At 40.5% G+C, this 18,469-nt stretch overlaps 1 protein-coding gene across 1 annotated transcript in view; it reads right to left on the bottom strand.

Moving 5' to 3' along the window:
* The window catches only part of LOC115376148 (receptor-type tyrosine-protein phosphatase delta), a 410,683-nt gene that overhangs the window by 206,858 nt on the left and 185,356 nt on the right, over positions 1-18,469 (bottom strand). The window contains exon 8 of the mRNA XM_030075622.1: positions 9,369-9,416. The gene's annotated coding sequence lies outside the window, so the exon portion shown is untranslated. The remainder of the gene's footprint in view (positions 1-9,368; positions 9,417-18,469) is intronic.

The raw sequence follows: 18,469 nt of genomic DNA, 5'->3' as shown, positions 1-18,469 counted from the left end.
GAGTGGGAGCTTATTACACAGAGGAGATGAGACGAAAGCAGATGAAGTAATATGACTGCCTGGGGCTTTGTTACATGTCCTTAAGCTTTCTGACAGGGTCAACTTAATTTTGTGACTTAAACGCTGAGGGTTTATGAAAGCAGACAAGCTGATATTGTTTGAGAGATCTAATTCAGACTCTCGTGTTTCACAGACTTCTGCAACATCTGGGGGATTACAGTGTCTAGAGCCAGAGGCAGTTTGATAATCGGTTGTCATTTTAGGAGTTGTATGCCCCTCCAAGCTTTTGCTGCTTCTAAAGGTCTTTGGTTCAATCAAATGTTTGTGAGATTAGTTGGCTGCGCTCTTTTCAAGAACTATTTCCATGTGGTGTCTTGGGTTTTAAATGTTTGCCTTTAGGCTCTTGTGGTGAAATCCTCCAAAGAATGCTGGGAGACTGATATTTAGTGTCTGACTGTAAAAGCAATTTCGAGATGTGCTGAAAGAATGTTGACATCGCTTGATATCTTATATAATCATCAACATGCAATAACGCACATTCAAACAGGCAGTAATACATAAACATATATTAAATGCATTATTGGGCGGGACGTGAGGGAGGTGCTCGGGATTCTAGTAAAGGTCAGTTCACAACATTTACATGCTGTGAAGCCATCATGCCATTTGTTCCTTTACAGTAAACTCAAATGTGATGAGTCTCTCTTCTTAAAGGGTCATACCAGTGATTTTGAATGTTGGACCCATTTTCTACAATTTATCCTCATTTTACATTGCAACAAACCATTTTGCAAATCATGCAGGAGTACTAAAGATTTCACAACACCTAATCAAAATTCCTTGATTTTCAACTTTCAATTATTGGTCCATCCACCTCATCATGTTCTGCTTCAGTGGCTATCAAACTCGTCAGCATAAACCACAGAGCTCATACTTGGCTGTGTAAGGCAAACTTTTCGCTGGGGACTATTTTCCCAGGCGGAAGAACCACTTCATTCCGCCCAATTTCAAGTCATCAAAGCCTAACAGGAAAAGGAAAACTAATGTGGATCACTTTATTATGGTGATGGAATACTGGTGTAAAGAAAGGAAGGGAAAATGATATCAAAGTTCGAACTTATGAGTGCTTGCACTGAGAAAAGATTAGCAGGAATTTGAATTATACATTATATATTTTGTGGATATTGGGCTACACAAAATCACTGCTATGGAGATGTAACATAACATACACTGCTGAATTGAAAGGCAGTTGTAAATCACCCCCCCCCTCCAGATCTCTGCACAAAGCACAAAGTAAGCACACTGTTCGGGTGCCACCAATCAATGCTTTGAGACCAAGAGCAATGAGCTTTTGGCTCACTGAATGAGGGACTGCATCAATATTAAACATTCACCCTAAACAAGTCGGAAAACACCTTGGGTTCTAGCACTATGTCCCATTGATTTCTATTCGGCTCAACGTGGATTCTGCAGCATTTAGACATTTAATTCCCTTTCAAGCAAAGTCATTACACAGCCGAGCATTTAATTAAGCAATCATGGTGGTGCAATCTGAATGATTCAGTGTCTAAATGTGGGCCAAGTTGGCATCATTGTGCCTTTTCTGTTCCGAGTACAACTGGTTTAGTTCATAATACAACTGACTTTTGATTTGAGCCTGGAAAAATTAAATCTGCATGAATGACAAAGCTTCCCACAATGTCCGAATTGTAGAGCGCCCCATCAGCACTGTCAAAAGTCAAATAAAATCCTACAGAAACTCTGCATTTTTTGGAGTCACGCTACATACACCCACATGGTTCACACCACAGACTCCTAATTAAGTGTGCACTAAAGGATTTTCTGAAATGGAAGGAGCCCGGTATTCATGGCTGACCTATTTCCTAAGCTAAAGGAACATAATTTTTGGGCTGTGGGCACAGATGTGCCTGAGGATTTACTGGGGAGGTGTTCTCACCTTTCCACGCCTCTGTGAACAGGGCGACAGTTCGTTATGTTGAATATGGCCTGTGTGTGCTTGGTTTGGCTTTCTGCAAATGAGCTCAGCTGTACCGACACTGGAATTTATAAAAATGTTCATTGTTGGTCAGTCGGAACCGCCCGTCATAGAGACTTAGCTTTCGTAATGAGCTATGGAGAAATGCAAGTGCACCACTTTGATACGTCTTAATTATTCCAAATCATTTGAATGGAAGTTTGTTCTTAAAGATTGTCTTGCAATGCCCTATCACCGGGGTTTATCTCAACGCAAAACAATTAACCAGATAATAAGAAAACAACAGCTGTCAGTTTGGGATTTATTTAACAGTACAATCACAAAATAGTAGAGTTCCTACAGCAGATAAAAAAAAACAAGTAATTAAAGTCATGTTCCATTGAAACAATGAGGATAAACTATTGAATGTGTTAATGGTGTCCATTTAAAAGTTACGTATAAGTTTAAGGCTTATACGTCTTTACTGCTTATTGTTGTAATAAGTTTTAACCCTGCACTGTGCACATGGTATGTTCATGCTCAGTCTGCCTTGATCCATTTTCAAAACAAAAACAACTTCTCTGATCATGAATGTACGCCCAAAACGACCAGATCACAATCATCGTCAGGAAAACCACTCTATCTGTACCGGATTATCGATTTGTCCAACTAGTCGTCTAGCCTCTGGACTTTATAAACCAGTGAAAATCTGTTTCCATGGTTACAGATATTATTTCTCCATTGGGTGTAGGGCTGCAGTTAACAGTTATTTTCATTGTTGTTTCATCTATTGATCATTAATTACAAGTTACCAGAGCCCCATGTCTTAAAATTTCTTACTTAGTCTAACTGGCAGTCAATAAAAATCCCAAATATAAATTTTATAATGATATAAAGTGGAGAAAAGCAAGTAGACTTCAGCATTTGTGTGGCTGCAACTTTTTAACTTGACAAGTAACTAAAATGATGAATCGATTGCCGATATTATCATCTGATTAATCAACTCTTTCAGCTCTAACTGTGAATAAGGGCTCCCAGTGAGGAACACCAAGACACACCAAAATGGGTTGGTAGCCCACATAAACAACTATTTATAGTTAATAAAGTATTATATGCCAAAACAGATACTGGGAACCATTGTTAAAACCCTGTGAGCAAGCCATCATGGGACGAGGCCTCGCAACAACACATCAGTGCTGGTTCAATAAAATATTACTGCAACAAGCTCAATCAACAAATAATCAATAATAAAGCAAATTGTCTGCTTGATTTTGGGAAAATAAATAGTGCAATGAAAATTTCTGCAAAGTTTGTTTTTGATTGGTTCAGAACAGCGTGAGTCATGCAGGTTAGTGACACACAAACACACACATAACTTCCACTGCTGCGTGACTACACACAGCTACAGTAAGGTAGTATCCTGGAAACTCCAATACTGATCTCATCAAACAAATTAGGATACCTTAAATCAATGTACCGTGTACTTGCTTTCACACAGTCTGGTATCTTGAAACGGTGTCAGTGTCATTTTTACAGCTGCTAAAACATTATTTGTTCAAAGGCAAAGTAATGAGCAAATTACAGTTTCAATTTCTCACACCTAAATGGGAGTAAAATAACTTCCTCATCTGTGATTTCATGTCACCCTTGGATTATGCATAGCTGCAGTTATCTCTGAGGAATTATCACACAGAATTGCCTCTCTATCTGTTAGCCTTTTTAGATGTTGTTATGCTATTTATAATATGTCTGAAATGGCTCTGTGCATACAAAAATATCTCAAATATCCACATATGTCTCAAGCTATAATTTTTACACACAAGTCTCATGCTCAGAAACTTTGTCAAGTGCCCCGGAGATTGTGGAAATCAATTTTCAACTTATTTCAAACAGAAATCTTGCTTGATAAATGAGGCCTGGTGGTTTTCCACTTTTTTTTTTTTTTTTTTTTTTTTTAAGAATATTGTTAAAAAACTTGAACTTTGACATTCTAAACTCTGACTATAGATGTTAATCAAAGTCAGAACTTAATCCAAGCCTGATAAGATGCTCTTTTTAACACACTCATTTTGGCAGGGGGGCTCAATCAGGTGAAATGAAGAGGAACTGATTGCTTATGGTGATTGTGCTGATTACATTTTAAATTTAAAACTTCCCAATAGTACATGGTCCTGAACAATGTTGTGAACGTCCTTCCGTTTTCACATTTTGGAAGGGAAACAGTGCAGCCTATGTATATATGTATATATATATATATGTATATATACAGTACAGGCCAAAAGTTTGGACACACCTTCTCATTCAATGCGTTTTCTTTATTTTCATGACTATTTACATTGTAGATTCTCACTGAAGGCATCAAAACTATGAATGAACACATGTGGAGTTCTGTACTTAACAAAAAAAGGTGAAATAACTGAAAACATGTTTTATATTCTAGTTTCTTCAAAATAGCCACCCTTTGCTCTGATTACTGCTTTGCACACTCTTGGCATTCTCTCGATGAGCTTCAAGAGGTAGTCACCTGAAATGGTTTTCCAACAGTCTTGAAGGAGTTCCCAGAGGTGTTTAGCACTTGTTGGCCCCTTTGCCTTCACTCTGCGGTCCAGCTCACCCCAAACCATCTCGATTGGGTTCAGGTCCGGTGACTGTGGAGGCCAGGTCATCTGCCGCAGCACTCCATCACTCTCCTTCTTGGTCAAATAGCCCTTACACAGCCTGGAGGTGTGTTTGGGGTCATTGTCCTGTTGAAAAATAAATGATCGTCCGGATGGGATGGCATGTCGCTGCAGGATGCTGTGGTAGCCATGCTGGTTCAGTGTGCCTTCAATTTTGAATAAATCCCCAACAGTGTCACCAGCAAAACACCCCCACACCATCACACCTCCTCCTCCATGCTTCACAGTGGGAACCAGGCATGTGGAATCCATCCGTTCACCTTTTCTGCGTCTCACAAAGACACGGCGGTTGGAACCAAAGATCTCAAATTTGGACTCATCAGACCAAAGCACAGATTTCCACTGGTCTAATGTCCGTTCCTTGTGTTTCTTGGCCCAAACAAATCTCTTCTGCTTGTTGCCTCTCCTTAGCAGTGGTTTCCTAGCAGCTATTTGACCATGAAGGCCTGATTGGCGCAGTCTCCTCTTAACAGTTGTTCTAGAGATGGGTCTGCTGCTAGAACTCTGTGTGGCATTTATCTGGTCTCTGATCTGAGCTGCTGTTAACTTGCGATTTCTGAGCCTGGTGACTCGGATGAACTTGTCCTCAGAAACAGAGGTGACTCTTGGTCTTCCTTTCCTGGGTTGGTCCTCATGTGTGCCAGTTTCGTTGTAGCGCTTGATGGTTTTTGCGACTCCACTTGGGGCCACATTTAAAGTTTTTGCAATTTTCCGGACTGACTGACCTTCATTTCTTAAAGTAATGATGGCCACTCGTTTTTCTTTAGTTAGCTGATTGGTTCTTGCCATAATATGAATTTTAACAGTTGTCCAATAGGGCTGTCGGCTGCGTAGTAACCTGACTTCTGCACAACACAACTGATGGTCCCAACCCCATTGATAAAGCAAGAAATTCCACTAATTAACCCTGATAAGGCACACCTGTGAAGTGAAAACCATTTCAGGTGACTACCTCTTGAAGCTCATCGAGAGAATGCCAAGAGTGTGCAAAGCAGTAATCAGAGCAAAGGGTGGCTATTTTGAAGAAACTAGAATATAAAACATGTTTTCAGTTATTTCACCTTTTTTTAAGTACAGAACTCCACATGTGTTCATTCATAGTTTTGATGCCTTCAGTGAGAATCTACAATGTAAATAGTCATGAAAATAAAGAAAACGCATTGAAGGTGTGTCCAAACCTTTGGCCTGTACTGTGTATATATATATATATATATATATATATATACACACACACACACACATATATATAGTGAACTTGAGGTTATACAGCTGTGATGGCTATATGGACAATTCATGGACAATGCCATCCAAAAAATAAGCAAGAGCTTGTTTTCTACATGCAGATATATCTAATTTCCTGCTTGACAACACTCATCCCATTATCTGCAAAATTTAAGAAATGACCCTGAATTACCACTCCACATCGAAACTAGAAAACACAATGTTGATTTCTGGGGAAACGACATTGTTTTCATAATCCTGCTTATGTATTGCCAAAGCGGCATCCATCATCAACATGTTTTCAAAGTTTAATAAAACAATCATGTTCTGTAGGAGGGAGAGTTCAGCTTTCCTGACCTTCTCTTATTCCAACTGTGAGCAGAATCCACAATGACTGAGATCTGTGTCGCAATTTTCCCTCCAGTCAAAACATTATGGATGCTTGTGCTACAGCTGTCATATCTATGACATTTCAAAATATATGATGAAAGTCATTTGCATGAAATACAGCATGTGAAAAAGCATTAGCATACTGGGGGAAACATTAACAATTGTCTTTATGCCTTCTCATGGTGATGACACATCTTATCAGGTAGTACATGCATATGACAAACCACACAAACTGCTGGCTTCAAGTCAAATTAAAAAGAATTTTAAAAAGTAAGCATGATTATCGTCTCTTAAAAGGGAAAAATTACTGTTTCCAGATATAAAGTACACAGTCCCAATGGTCTAATACAGTCCAATCAGCATTTGTAAGCATGAATACCCCTCTGCTAATGCAAGATGACAAGAGGACCAAGACAAATCAACAGTATCATACGGATGTGGAACCTTGTGACAAAAATGGGAGACTCACAAATTATTTTGCAAAATCATATCAGGTTTCTCTGAACCTCTGCATCCAATTGGGTTTAATACTTGTAGTGGCAATTTCCATTTCAATCTAAAAAATCACCCTTTACCATTTTTTAGATCATTTTGTATTTTTCCCACTCTTTAAAGCTCTGTATGTCTGTGTGACACCACAGATTAAAGGGCTCCGCAAAATGATTTTCTCATGTTTGTTGCTAAGCGATACAGTCGTGAAAATTACAGTGTTTAACACCGAAATACAGACATAAATATTTCAGTGCTCTTACCTCTTATGTTAGGAGGCATAAGAAAGAATGTGTCATATGACCGGCTGCTCAGGAATGATTGCAGCTATATAATGTCACCAGGAAATCAACAAGCAGCAATATTCAGTTGTGTACCAAATGTCTTCCTCATCTCAACAACAGTCCAACAGAGTAGCAGCAAAAAGCAATGAAGGCTTCAATTACATGTGATCATCTTCTGGTAGATGTTCAAAGTGAATGGTTATAGCAGTAATTTTATGAGAAAAGTGTACACCGACTTGAATCTTGCAAGCTGGCTCTGTATATTACTACCGCTGTTCATCCAAGCAATTTATTCCTATCTATTCTGCCAAAATAAAAAGGAAAAAGAGAACTATTTCTTTTAAAAGATGGCTTCTCTTTTTTGTTTTCCTCCTACGATCACACTCTGCATCTTCCATGCATTTCCTCTCCAAGCAGACGAGTGGGTTGAGACCGATGGCAGAGGGGACCCATTTCCCTGTGTGACCTCAATCACAAGCCGGGCTGTGGCTTGTCTTACAAGGCAAGGGACCCTGTTACTTTATGTACTCAAAGTCTGTGCCACATATTGACAATATGGGAAAGTGTAATAGGTCCTGGGTAAGAGAGCTCATACTTAGTAGAGAAATGTGTCAGGACTTGTGGTACACAGGGCTACAGCCTGCATGTTGAGGCTCTTTGTGAGGGTCACTGGGACACACGTGCAACATACTGGGCTTTTGCACGCTACCCTCTGGTTGTAGCTTTTAAACTGTAATGGATATGATGATAACGCAGGTAGTAAATTTGACTCTTTTTCACACTGCGCTTGTAATTTGTGTTATACTATAAATTAAACTGTCGAAGTGCTGTCATCGTACGACTCGATTTGCTAGTGGTTTATTGGAGCGAGTTATTGTTAGCTAATCATGCCATAATATTCAGCTGTTAAACAATGAATATCAAAGACTGGAAAAAAAAAAGATTGATTGATTGATTGATTTTAAATCAACATCAACAGTTCATCTTCTGTCTATCTCCCCCTAACTGATCTCCCATTGGTTGGTTTTGAAAGATAAAATAGAGAGTTAAAATATAGCATTTTAATTCTATGTCTTGTATTATAACAGTGTAAAACAAAAGCCAGTAGAGTATAGAAGTAGTAAATGAGTGATAAATGACTGAATCTAATTTGACTAATGTGTGGACCCACAAATAAAAGTGCACAGTTAATGTTCAGTGTCTCTATTGATAAATTAAGCTATTTCAAATCCTGACACTGGCCTTTTCTGTTTTTTGACTTTGTGTCCATCACAAATATTCAGTTCAGTTCAGTCTGAGATGGGAGATAATGACACTTATGGCACTTATATTTTTCCCAGAAAAATGCTGCTAAAAACTAAATACATATCAGTCATACATATCATACATAACAGTCTACTGGAGGTATAAAATGCTATTTTCCAAATCAATTTCATAGTGAATAGCATGTTTTGGTTTAGGTATAAAAACCTGTAATCCAGACTGTGTCACTGCTGGACATGACCTTTGGAGATGGGAACATTCTGTGGTTGTTTGTGTGTAGAAATGCATGTCTTTGTGTTGCTGTACGTGTATATGCATTCATGTCTTGCACAGAAGGAGAAATGCTAAATGCAAACACTGGCGTACAAATATTTGTGCTGTTCATGAAATGTACAGTCATCGACGGACGGCGTTGTGATTTGCCTGGAGTGCTGCACACATAGGAGACCTGATTGGAAAGCTAGCTAGAGGAAGCCATTAATAGACCACATTGTGTGAGGTTATGAAATCAGATGGAACATTAGATTACACAGTCTCAGAAATGAGTGAATATGTTTATCTCAGGAAAGAGCAAAAAAATCAGCCAATGCTTGACTTTAGGCGTCAGTGAAAGCTGCTTCACACAGCGTTTGATTAGCTGGTCCTAACTAACCTCCTGTACTAATGCTTGGGGTTACTTGCTAAGGAAGAACAAAGCTCCATAAAGATTTAATGAGCTGTTAATTTGATGGAGTCATAATCAGTAGTTTGTTTAACATTCACTGGTACAGTAGATATAAGGGGTTAATTATTTATTCTGACAAGCTTTAAAAGACTTGTGAGTGTTGAACTGCAGCATTGTTTGTGTTTTGAATATACAGCTTAAAAATATTCTGAATAGTATACCACAAACCTAAAATCATTTTGCATTGCTTGACATGGAATCAAAGAACTCTCAAACATTGCAAACATGCAGCTCAAATCAGCTGTTGCGGTCACATGTTTCAAAATGAGGCCCAATCTCCATAATAATCCCATGTAGCTCCAAAGATAAACCATAAAGATAGGAGTTAAATCCTTCGAGAGGCCTACCTTGAGGTTGAAGGTGTGAAAGTCATGGAACATTCTCTCTCCTGAGACCTGTGACAGAGCCGGGGGGATGAGACGTCAGTCATGATTAGGCCAGAGCACAATTACAGCGCAGCCCCACTGACAGTGATTGATCAATGAGGAACTCCCTTAATGAAGACAAGGGCTCTGGGGCTCCCAGGAGCAAATTGGCAAAAGTAAGTAGTGGGAATAGTGTCCCAGATGGCTGAGGCACTGAGGGGATCATCCCATCTACAGCACTTTAGGAGGCAGAAATAGATAAGACAATCAGCCATTAAGTTCAGGCCATTTTTGACCAGGACCCTGTTTTCCTATAAATTCCAGCATATTGACTGACTTTGAGCAAAATCATGTCAATTGCTTCTCTATAGAGATACACCTACCTTGTTGTCCGGGTGTCCAGCTCTCCATACAAGCCTATTAGGCCAGAGGATACTCAACTAAACAACCAAAAGCGCCCAAAATGTTACGCTTATCCTGCAATGAGACGTGTCTGTATGGGCAAGACAGACTGTGAGAACACACCCATACACACAAATCAAACCTGATGAGTGAATTACAGACTGTCTGCTAAACAGCAGTGAGTGAGGGCCTCAAACAGAGACAGCTGGACTTGCCATCTTTTGCCTCTGTCATATCTTTGGTATTCTTTGGTTTAAAGCAATCTCAGACCAGCTGGCTAAGCAACATGAGCGTGCTGTGTGCAGTTTACCGACAACAGGTTACAAGATTTCTTGTTGCTCGAAGTCCACATTTTTCATACAGTTTCCTCACCGTGCTATTTTCAAGCTGCCAGTGTACAGTGTTACCTAAGGCAGCTTTAATGTTCGGTTTATCCATGACCTGAAAGCTTTCACTGTTCATTCTGCATGTCTTCACACAGTGGAGTCACACGAGAAATTAACCTGTTGAATGGTGAGACGGCGAGTATAGACAAAAGTGCAAATCTTGAGAGGCTGAGTCAAAACTGCTCATTTTTGCAGCAAGCAGTGGACTGGGTTGAGGAAATTCAGCACAAGGAAGTGTTAAATAGGCAAGGTGGCATCAAAAACTCGGTTGACCGATGATTACTTTCTTGTATATCTACCGAAGTATCATTGTTAAAGACCAAGCAGTGCATTTACATGCTTTCAGTACTTCGATTTTGACAATTTCCACTGATCTGACAGGATTATATTGGAAACCTTAGCATCTAGTTAAGGGAGGCATAAGTAGTTTTTTTTTTTTTTTTTTAAGTTGAAAGATTTTTCAATAAATTGGTGTGATGGAACATGAGAGGCATTTGGGCCCCAGGTCAAAACTGACAAAATTATCCCATAAATGTTAGTGAAAGGGATGACAAGTCCTTTGAATTCTTTGGTATGATGGAACATTATAGGAAATTACCCTTTAATCTTGGTCAAACAATAAGGAATAGAGGAAGATCACAGTTGGATAAGTTATGCTTTTGCAACACCATGGCCTTTGTAGTGCAACAAGGTAATACTTGCTTGAGTTTGGAGCTGAGCCTCTGTGGCGCTCTTAACTCTGTTACACAAAACAGCGTGAACTCAAGGGCCATTTAAACATGACTGACTCAGTCAGACTGTCAAGTACAGCCTCATTGTTAAAACACCAGAGAGCGAGGAAATCAGGCCCTTGAGGCAAAAGCTTCATATGTGACTTTGTTGAAATGCAGTTTTTGATTTAGCCCTGTAATAAACTCCATGGAAAATCTGGGCTGCCTTGTAGTCTGGCCTACCATAAGGAGGGACACAGTTGCTATCTGTTCTATTCATGCCGTGTACGTGGGTCAGGAGGGCTTGCCAAAAACAGCCAGGCCTTCGAGGGAAGCATCTGACTGCTGCAACTTCTCTCCTAACTCCACTTTTCACTTGCACACATATACACCAAAACTTATCTGCATTGTTGGCAGAGGAATAGGAGGGGGAAAAAAGCATCAGTGAAAGCAGCCTGCACCAGCCTTAGGAAGAGAGGGGAGACTAAGCGGTGCACAGATTTGGAATTTGGTGCCATGTTTCACTTGGAGTTGGAGAGAAAAATGTACTCCACTCCCAGACTCCGGGAAATTAATCGGTGCAGATGCATTTCACATCATTTTTTTAGTCAGCCTGATTGTGTTTGTACACTATTAAAAAAGCTGCTATTTCACCAAATCAATGAAGTAATCATCCATACACTCATTCACCCAATCCTGCAAAAGAGAAATTACTTTTTGTGTATCAAGGTGACTGAATCCACAGTTGATTGCTGCTGGATGAGAGTCGTTGATATTTAGGCAGCCTGATATAAAGCCTTTTCTTTCATCTTTTGTCGGGGACAGAATTGTGCATTTTAGCGAGCTCACAATGCAGGTGCAGCAGTAAATACATACTGTACCTAACTAAGCGCAGCTCAAATGTGATGCCCTCCAACCACTATCTCTCTACCCGCCCCGAACATCAAGATTACGGAGCTTAAAGTAATGGAAGTGGGAGAATCAAACATCCCTGGGGCGCACTGTGCACTGCTACTTTACTGGCTGTCTCCAGCAGCCAACACTGTGTGAGGGATGTTAGCTGTAGCTGATTATTTAAAATACGGAAAAAAAACCCCCTGATATTTTAATTACTTTTGTAAATCAAAATGTGCTCTCTTGTTCCTGCCTGAGAACCTCTTTATAAACGTTAATTGCTTTCCATGAATTTTGCTTCGTACTGCTCCTCCGCTGAGCACAACATGTGTGATGTAACCTCTTTTTTTACTGACTTGTGTTGCACTTTGGTTTCTATGGAGACCAAGACCAATCAACCAATGGAAGCGAGGGTAGTGCTAAGTGTCTTGAAAGTGGCCTGGCTATAACAGATTCTCAGAACAGCCTCTGTTTGGATGTAATTGTGTGATTATAAGGTAGTCTGTTTTGCAGTAGTCAGTGATACAGTTGAACTGAAATACATTCATGTTCTGTTTAAGACTATTCTATCTATCAATCAATCTATCTATCTATCTGTCTATCTGTCTGTCTGTTTGTCTGTCTATAGTAAAACCTTTCATAAGAGCTGGGGTGAGATTTTTGGACGGTACTCAGTTTTGCACCCTGAGGTAGCGTGCATCAGATGCAGCAGCTTTCCAACAAGAGAGAACTGAGAGAAAACAGTTGGATATTGTAATTGCTTGAGGTGACGCGGCGAGCCAGAATCTCAGACTTTTATGTGTGTCGAGGTTACCTTTACCCAGACGGACTAAAGATCTGAAAGAGTACACCACCTGCTGCTGCATTTTTTGCTTGTGTGAAATTTCACAAACACTGAACACACAGTGTGCGAACGCGCTCATGAATAGGTGAACTGAACGTATCCGTTTGCAACTAATGAGAGTGAAAGTGAGCGTTGTTAACTCTCGCACTGTTTGGCAGCACCCAAAGCCAAGGATTTATAGTAACCAGCATGAAACATGGCTAGAGCAAGTTCAGACAGCACAGTTATCGAGTTTTATGAACAAATTGGTACAGATTCCATGGAAAAATCTCACATTTTTGTGCAAATTGCACCAGGTCTAAAAAAAACAAGTCATAACATCAGCCACACTGGCACTGAATTTGAAAAGACACATCGAGCTGCAGCATCTGCCCAGTCTTAAGAAATATTTATGAGTGAATGAGGATCACAAGAAATCCGCTGCAAAGTTCCTCCACCCAGTCAAACTCACATCTCATAAAGGACTGGTCAGTTTTGTTTCCCAAGAACAAGTAGATAGACTTTTACTTGACCACACTGTAGGACTTTTGCAGAGAAGCTCATTAAAAATGAACATGAAATGGATCATGCGACAAACTAAGACAAACAGATCCTCCGCACACTGACGCAGACTTTTACTCAATAACTTTAACCTGACTACCTGTGGCTGGGTGAGGAGATTTCATTGACTGCAATAAAATGGATCATTTTCGGATTGTGAAAAATTCAACACTGAGAACTATGAATGTGAACTAGTCCATTTTAGTCCATGTGAACTGAACTTTGCGCTAGTGCTTGTGGAGTGCACTGTTTTTGAAAGAAGATGAGATCCGAAGCTCAGGCAAATGTGAGATGTCCTGCCACGTTTGGTCACGTAATTTCCCTCCGGCCTAAATTCAGGCTTATGTGTATTCATCCAATAGTAAATGTCGCTAAGAGAGATTTTCATACACGTACCCAAGTCACAATTCATTTTTTAAAACAACACAGATCATCTCTGAAGTCCTAACATTTGATGGTAACACATTAGCAATATCATATTTTATTGATCCTGTTCATCATAAGGTACAATTACACTTGATAAGTTGCCTTAAAAAAGAATTAAGGCCAGAAAACACTGTCAGTTCTGATTCTATTTACTCTCTAACTAATATCCTGGCCTGTTCAGCCTTTTACAGCTAACAAAGACCCTTTTCCCTGTACCGGCTTCCTCTCTGTCTGTCTTTCTATTTATCTCTCTATAAGCCAGTGACCAAGTAAGGCGTGAATTTAATGATTTGATGTTAACAGTGAAATGGGTCCTTGGGAGCTTCAACACTTGGAAAAAGGGAACATTTGGCTGGTGAACCTGCTTGCCTCAGCACTTACAGGCACACATTTGAATGTTCGGCTTTCACCCGGAATGGCCCATGAGGGGGACACCCGGGGAGGGAGGAGGTGAGGGGGGCGGTGCTGTAATGCAGTGGTCCTAGGGAATCGCATGGCCATTCATCACATTAATGAGTCATGTCACCTTATTTACAAAAAAAGGGGGGAGATTTTTCCCAGTAGACGGTCCCCACTATCATGATGTTGCATTCTACTAATGTTAACTGAAGTTAATGGAAAAAAAAGGCAGTGTGAGACTTAAATTCATTTACAGTAAAATCTATGGCTGTATAGGAGTGCTGCTGTGTCTGATTGGCTATTAGAGTGATTCAACACCAATTAAAGTTAAGGGGTTATACTTGTTTCAGATATTTCCACACATGGACAAAAAGGAACATAAACAGCCTTGTTACTATTGATAATAAGCTTACTGCTGAACTATTAAGGAGTGGAAGCCAACAGTCCTGCAAACTAATTGCGAGCCACTGTTCCTATCATGTTTGTATACTAATATCACCGACTTCTTCCCACGCTTGGCTTGCCTCATAAAAGCTCTAACACAGCCAGGGTAGCGAGATTGAAATGGGAGTGTGAGGATATGGGACTATGACATTTTTTTTTTTTTCCCCCAAGAAAATCCAAATCTGCGATATTACCATTTCAGGGGTGAGTGGATTTAAAGCACGATGGACTGATAAATCTTGGGGCAGGGTGAAATAGATGAATCTCAAGTTATTTACCCTTTTTAATTGGAAATGTCTGTCACAGGGCAGCGAGCCGGGTCCTCTGCCAAGCCATTATCTGTCTGCCTTGATCATTCGCAGGTATTTTTATGGAGAGTGATGTGCAGAGTGTCAACGGGAGCTTTTGGATTTATTCCAGTAGGATGTTTATAGGCTTAAAAATACAAATGCCAAGGAGTCAAAGTACTTGCAAAAGGTCAGCTTTTTAAACACCATGACACATACACTCTTTCATCAGTTTACCCTACCTCAAGATGTTTGTGTCATGCCTGAACCACGATGAGTGACAAGAATTTACTGGTAAGATTTTAATAGTTTGATCACTTTTAAGCTTGACGGGGCTCTTTGGAGTTTATATGATTAAACTGTCACCAGTTGACCATCAAACTTAATTCAGCAACTAGTTAACTACCAGCGACTAATAAAGCGTAACGAGGGCCGGAGGTTTTATTAGACTTGAACAAGCCTTGGGTTCCTTTGAGCACATCCCTGGGCTCCTCTTCTAATCCGCACCCAGGGTCTTGTCAATAATTTCTACCTGCTCATGAGCTCCCGTTCCCCGGCTGTCATACTTGCGGTGCTGTCTGTCTGGACCCCTGAGTGACACAGCGGCATCACTGGATGAGCTCTGTCGAAGGATATCTCTGGCGCCAAAGCAGGGCGCCATTGGGACCCTGCCAGCCCAGCTGATGATGTCATATTGTGACAGCAGAGGCTGCTTCAGCTCAAAACCGTTGGATGTAGCAGGATGTGGACTGCCCAGGGACTCTGTGTGTGTGTGTGTGTGTGTGTGTGTGTGTGTGCGAGATGTTAACTAAAATGAGATCCAAATGCATATCCAGGGAAACTGCCAAGCAGAATATTCTTTACAAGAGGCTCTTTGCTGTAAAGCACGGGCACATTGTTGGACTGCACTTTGACGACGCCGGGGATCCTTGTACAAAGAACTGAATGTGCATTCTGTGCCGACAAACAATAACATGATCTCATCTCTTATTCATACAGCACAATGAATCTCGACAGCACCATCTCAGTATGTGCTTCTGAAATAAATAAATAAATATATATATATAAATACAGCCAAGTCACTTTAGTGTGCATTTGTCACAGCAAAAAAAGACTATAGCTGAGAAAAATACTGATTTAACTACCAGTTGTAATAAACACATTTTCCGCGTCAGAGGTAGTCAGTGACGTGCTCTCGCTATGACAGGACTAAAACAATGCCGCTGCTCCAGTCTTCTGCCCGTGCAGACACAGCGTGACTGCACGTTTGGTTGCCTGTCCATGACATATCTAGCAGCAGCATTCAAAGGCTCATTTGCACCATCTGCCAGTAAAGGTGACTGGGGCAGCTCAAGAGCCAAGGGATGCTTTTTAAAAAAAAAAAAAAAAAAAATGTCCAAGTGCCATAATGTGTCTGTCCCTCCACTTTGCTGTCAGTGGACCACTGCTACTTTAAGTTGTCTTTGATGGCATTTGAAAGCCACTGGGTGACAGAAGAGCTGAATGGGATGTCTGACAGACTGACAATACTGCAGTTTACATGACTAACAGGTTAGTTGCTTACACACTGTCACAGCAGGGATTCACACTGGTTTTGAAGTGTGTTTGCTCTCAGAAGAGGTTGCAAAATGTGAATGTCCTGCTTTACTAGAGGCAGGGGTGAGTGATATGCTGATATTATATCAATATTTAATAATACCAGATATTGTCGGGGATTTGGGGTAATGTAAAATTGTGATATGTCATAAGTGTTGTCTTCTCCTGGATTTAAAAGCTGTATTACAATACGGGGCTGCAATTCTCTGAGACTGTTCCAGCCTTTCTGTTATGTGCCTCTGTCTGCTTGGTTGTAACATCCACATTACAAACGATTGTTTATCAGAAATCTCTGAAAGCACGAATTGTTATCTCTACAATATTGTCACAGTATCAACACGAAATATTGTGATTTTTGATTTTTTTTTTCCATATCATTCAGCCCCAACTAGGGAGTTTGACTGCTACACAGTGAAGCTAAAAGGGCAAAATTTCCCGACAGATTATAAACTATATATGAGATTATGAGAGATTGAAAGGGGGACTTTAATTACAGTGCAGAATTGCAAATGAATGTCACATCCCTGGCTGATAATCACTGTCATAGAAAAATTCGATCCATGAACACACTGTTGCCACTTTGCTGTTGCACAGTTATGCTGTGGATAAATACTGGTGTGCAAACCCACTTTGCAAGCTGCAGATGAAGTGAGGGATTCTGCTTTGATGGTAATTTGAGCATAGACATTCTTTGAGCAGGAAATGTCACGAGGGTTGATTCTGTCCCTACACATCTGTCTCAGGACTGCCCACTTCCAGAAACTTCAAAACAAAGTTAGTGATCGTTGGTGCAGTGTGTCATGCTTCTTGACGGTTTGATTGTTTCTGTGTTTTCACATACAGAGGAGAATAGAGGAAAAGAGAGCTTCATGTGTTGCTCAAGGTCCTTTTAGATACTCCCCCATCCCACATCTCCCTGCACAATTAATTTTATCTTTGGGGTATTATCAAGAGGGAGCCTGGCAAAGCAGCATGACAGAAAAACGGTCCAGAACCCTGAGGCCTGGGGTGGGAATTAATCTGTTTGACAAGATCTCTCACAAACGATTTGCCTGGCTTTCCTTCAGTTGGATGTTGCCACTACCCTGCATATCTGAGGGGGCGAAGGATAAGCATGTTTCAAACACAATGTGGACTGAATCAACTCAAAACACTGAAGTGAGCGGTGACAGGATGTCGTGATGTGCAGGAAATACAAGACTGAAAAAAACGCTGCCCTGACAGGTGTTGGGTGTGGGGACAGATGTACCGTAGACACACCCTTTAGTGGTGTGCCCTTGTTAAGAGAGGATGACATTGCTCAAATCAATTTGTGCAGTCATAATAGTGCATTCCCATCACGGCAAGCTGACAATTACATTTTTTCCCCCTCCTCAAACCACAATTTTAAAGTCCTAAATCAAGCTCCAAAAAAGGGGATAGCTGGCCTTGTTCTGCTCACGCTTTCAAAACTATTGACATCAAGCAGACGTTTGATGCATTATCTGGGATGCAGAAAATTAATCAAAGTAATGATTGAATAATTATCTCAAGTGCAATTAATTAAACATGCCAATGAACTCATCTTGAACAGCTGTCCTAGCTTCACCGCTTAATCACTTGTGAGAATTACTAAACACAAATGGAGGACGCTGAGTGCATGCAATAATCTCTGCAAAGTGCATTGTTTACAAACAGTAATTAATATCACACCGTGTATTAGCGGGCTAAGTGACTGCAGTGCACTTCAATAATTGTACTAGAGAGAGTTGGGTTTCTTCCCCACTCTTGCCTCAGACACTCCTTGTTAAGGCTGCAGACAGATTATGAGGCCGCTGATGATCGTGATTGCTAACATCATAGGCGTCCAATCTAACCCACATCCCACATGCTCCCACAGATTTACACTGTTTGTGGCCTTTTTGGCCTTTTTTTTGGAGGTGGAATAGTGCCATATTGCTCTTAACACAACAAGTTCCATTGCACTATTAAACCCTGTCAGTCTCCTGGACCCCATAATCCTGAGCTATCAAATGTATTTACTTTACGCCTTTCACTTTAAATTTTAAGAAGATTCCCATTTTATATCTTTGGCAAAGATCTACCTAAAAGTGTCAGTCAGCCATCCTGCTACCTCTTCAAAGGATAGTGGTAACCATTCCAACTGGGAGTCCAT

This window comes from Myripristis murdjan, chromosome 18 (assembly GCF_902150065.1).
Source record: "Myripristis murdjan chromosome 18, fMyrMur1.1, whole genome shotgun sequence".
NCBI classification, from domain to species: Eukaryota; Metazoa; Chordata; class Actinopteri; order Holocentriformes; family Holocentridae; genus Myripristis; species Myripristis murdjan.
Note: the sequence above shows the minus strand (reverse complement) of the source record. Positions and strands in the feature narration are given on the sequence as shown.